Here is a 4440-nt window from a genome sequence, read left to right as displayed (position 1 = left end):
GGGTGGGAAACATTATCTAACAGAGATAATCTTCAGACTGAATGAAGTTAGAATGTGGATGTTGTCTCTGTTGGAGCTGATGTGTTGCTGAATCTTCTCCTCTGTCTCGTCTCTCAGGGAGAAAATGATCCTGTTGCTCCTCATTATCAACATCAGCTCATGTCTCTGTGGTGAGTTCCCATCTTCTCTTTGTTCTAAATCCATTAATAATCAGTGAAAGTCTGTCAGTTAAAGTAACACTTCAATCCTCCAGCTGCATTTGAATAAGCAGTTTGACTAGAGGAGAATCAAGCAGAGCTCTGACAGCACAGAGACCATCATGAGACAGAAACCTCTAGAGATGCTCCTCACTTTGCCTTTTTGTCTCCTCAGCACCAACATTTGTGGTGAATGTGGCACAGAGCTCCTATCAGGCAGAGGAGAACCACAACATCACTCTGGAGTGGACCTTCACCACCAGACCTCAGGGATCCTGGACAAAACTGGATGTTATCTGCAGTAGGCTGGCTCCCCTCAGAGCCTCAGTCCTCTATCAGGCTCATGATGGTGTTGAGGTATCAGAGTCTCTGGATGAACAGTTTTCAGGACGTGTCCAGGTGGACAAAGACGTCCTCAGAGAAGGACGGATCAGATTCCATGTTTCCAGATTGACGACAGGAGACTCTGGGCTCTATGTGTGTAACATTAGGACTGACTATGGGGAGGGCTTTGCAGAGTGCTGTGTCACAGTCACTGGTAAGTTCACTCAGCAGATGTTGGGCACCCAATAGGGACTGGACACTCCTATCATTTATGTCTTTTCATTTCCTTCTGCTGAACCTTTCCCTTGGTTGGTTCCACATATCCTTGTCTGCTCCTCAGTCTTGATTTTCTCAAAGCAGGAAGTTCTTAATAGTAATAGTAAAAAAAAAAAAAGAAGAAGAAGGAGGACCAGACAATTTGTGTGTGGATAAGAATAATCACAAAATGTTTTTTACTCTGTAAAACATATAAAGGTTTTTAAGCTTCTGCTTTAAAATTATTAAGGACTTGCAGAAAGCATGTTGGATTATACAATAATGGCATTGACTGATACAAACCGATTAAAAAAATAAACACAGTAAAAAAGGTACCTCTAGACAACATTGTTTTCTCTCACATAGAGAACAGGAACTTCAGGAGTTTATAAAAATGATTTACTAGATATAATATCAATCACTAATGTGCCATCAAGGCTGTTCAACAGTTAAACTTTCTTGATGTTAGAAGATCCAGAAGGCTCTTTGACATTTGAAGGGTCAAAGCATCAGTTTCAATAAATGTCCTATGAAATAAAGGAATTTATTTTTCTATTTAACACATGAATCAAATATTAAATATAGTTTTAAAATACACAATTAAAATAAATTTAATTCATATTTAAATAATTCAATGTCAATGAAAAATAAGTTTCCTTTAAAAAAGGAAATTATTTTTATGAATAAAAACCTGCATATATAGTGGAGTAATTATATGTATCTTAAGGAGTTTTTTAATCTGTTGCCTTGTCATTTTTGGGGTCAAAAGCTGAAATGTTTAGTAACCAACTTTCCCTATAATTAGCATTGTGGACCTGTGACTGATGAACAATCAAACCTGTAGAATAACTGTGCGAGATCAACAGTTGCATAACATACATAACAATGGCCTTGAAAGATTATCTTCATCATCTATTGTACAAAGAACTTCATAAAAACAGTTTACCACAGAGTATCTGTTCAGAACTGAGAGGATGACCTCATGTCATAAAGTAATAGTTGTGAAAATCATTAAAATAAAGATATTTATCCAGATGCTAATCCAGAAATGGTAAGAGTCTTTTTTCTATCTGATCACCCTCTGAGTATTAGTGCTCTAATGTCCACTAATGGCTGAAGCTGTCCTTTGGTCTGGTCTCAGTTTAAATGTTGACACAGACTCACATTATTTCAAGCAGCCTGCTACCCAAACATATTGACTGAATAAGTTAGTCTTCAACAACTAGGTGTTGACGAGTAAATGGTTCCACTTGCAGGTTCTTTTTCCGTTTTTGTTTGTTGCTAATAAATCCTGTTTCTGTTGCTGTTTCAGTCCCAGACTTTATCAAAATAAAGAAAACAGAGACGGTTCATGAGAGAAACCTCCCTATTCCAACACCGAAGGATGAGACCATTGATGCTGGTAGGTCTTTGGTTCCAAACATAAACCTTTCAGCTGCTGATCACCTAAATGTAGTCTGGTTTTCTGTTCACTGACTTTATCTCTACTCTAGGTGGTTGGTCCAGGCTGTTTCCCCGCTTTCACTTTGTTTTCTTCATCATTTTCATTATCGTCTTCATTATTTGTCTGATTGTTTACATCAGCATAAGAAAAAACAGCTGAAAGAAGGTCAGACATTATTAAGATTCTTCAGCTCTCCTCCCATCTTTACATAATAAATTGTTCACTGTTTTATTTGCTTTTTAAAGGTTTCAGAAAAATCCCGAGTCAGGCCTCAGCCTTGCAGATTACTGCCTTGCTCATGGGCAGAGCTGCATTGATGTAGATGGGAGCTACACAAAGTCGTCTCTCCTGCAGCTTCCTAAGGATTAAGATCCCACCCTGCAGCAGAATCCTGGAGATCAGTCCTCGTATCAGTCAGAGTTCTATCGATGAAACCAGGTTAGTCTGACTCAGAAGTTGGACTCATTATATTGGATGTCATCAGTTAACAGAAAGTTTAAAGTTCAATTTAGATTATTTTAATTTCTTTCGCTCATTTTACATTTTTATGCTTTTAAAAATAATCATTTATTTGGTTTTCACCTGCACTAATTACAGTCTCTTTGTTTGACTTTGGGCTCTTTCTTTTCTCCTGAAGGTTCTCCATGTTTGCTGTCAGGTTCTGCAGGAATCCTCCAAACCTTCAGATGATCAAACGTTCTGGGTTTATCTCGAGGAAAAACAATGATTTGACTTTTCAGAGCAGAAAAGAATATTATAGTTTTAGTTTCTTTTAACTTGAGCTTTTTATTGTGTTAGTTAATTTGTTAGTCATGTTTAAACTTTAGATTAAACTGATCTGGCATCATGTTCAATTTAAGGTCTTCATGTAGTTGCTGATCCATCTGTTTAACTCAGGTTAACTTTTAGCAGAACCAGGTCTGTTGATCAGATTGAAGCTTTTTTTTTAGGAGATATTGAAATTGTTCTTGGAAGGTATTATTATTATTTTTTTTTATAGAAGATGTTCAATTATTACATCATAGATTTAATTTATTAAAATCAGGTCATGGATTGGTGATTTTTTTAGAGATACTTACATAGACACTGAAAACAAAATGGTCAAAACTATTTGCACATTTTTTTAGTACCGTAATTTCACATCTTGAACACTTGAAGCTCTTTAAATGACGATGGATGAAGGATCAGAAGCTGACTGATAACCTAAGATGATTTGTTCAACATTTTAAACAGAACCACTGCAGGATTTTGATTGATTATTTTTAGACCAAATTTACGATTTTGTTTCACTAAATGTTTGCTTAAATATTTATTTTTAACATTAGATAATTTTATTAAAATAAGTGAATACTAAATGTTTCTGAGATTTCTTTTTTTTCCATGTTGAAGTTGTTTTCTGTCTGTGGCTCCAAGTCAGAAGGTAAACACAGTTTTTAAAATTTGCCTTCATCTATAATCTTTCCTTCTTGCAATTTAGTCTCTCTTCTAATCCAGGAAAGGGATCATGATCATCGGTTTACGTGGACGCTGAGATGGTTCATTTTAGTTGATCATCTATTGTTTCATTACTCTCTATTTTTCAGTCCCTTTTCTTTTTCCCATCATGCTCACTTTCCTCCCCATTTTCTTTATATATAAAATCAAATTGCTTATATTGAGTTCATCTTCTAAAAATATTGCATCATTAGTCCTTTAGAGCAGGGCGATGCTTCCTGGGAAGAATGCAAGTCTGGTTAATTAAAATTAGATATGCTGGAACAGAGACACGACTAACATGGACCAGAAGACCAGGAGTGGAAACCACTGACCTAAAGGCAGAGGTGTCAAGTAACGAGTACAAATACTTCTTTACTGTACTTAAGTACACTTTTTAGGTATCTATACTTTACTTCATTATTTATTTTTCTTCCTACTTCTGACTTCTACTCATTACATTTTCACACAAGTATCTGTACTTTCTATTCATTACATTTTTAAAATAAACATTACTCGTTACTCTTGGCTTCGGTTTATATATAATATATATATAATTATTTATTTCCCATCATGTGCTCCATCCAATGCAGATCATTGGCTCCATCCACATCTTGTGAAAACTAGTGTCATTGGATGAGTCATAGAACGCAAACACTAATTGGCAGGCACGTGCAGAGGGGGGGGCTAAGGGGGCTTGAGCACCTGCCCCTTTTGCTCCATGATCCCAATGTGCCCTTTTGGTCC

The 4440-nt window shown here is 36.2% G+C and overlaps 1 long non-coding RNA gene across 1 annotated transcript; it reads left to right on the top strand.

The window, feature by feature from the left end:
* The first annotated feature begins 274 nt into the window (after positions 1-274).
* LOC107096141 lies at positions 275-3189 on the top strand. The gene is made up of 5 exons (XR_001481785.1): positions 275-735; positions 2089-2178; positions 2270-2385; positions 2466-2658; positions 2858-3189. It is a non-coding gene; the product is annotated as an uncharacterized LOC107096141 (long non-coding RNA).
* Positions 3190-4440: the final 1251 nt, after the last annotated feature.

This window comes from Cyprinodon variegatus, unplaced genomic scaffold (genome assembly GCF_000732505.1).
Source record: "Cyprinodon variegatus isolate N-32 unplaced genomic scaffold, C_variegatus-1.0 Scaffold600, whole genome shotgun sequence".
In the NCBI taxonomy this organism is placed as follows: Eukaryota; Metazoa; Chordata; class Actinopteri; order Cyprinodontiformes; family Cyprinodontidae; genus Cyprinodon; species Cyprinodon variegatus.
This window is presented reverse-complemented; position numbering and strand designations above follow the sequence as displayed.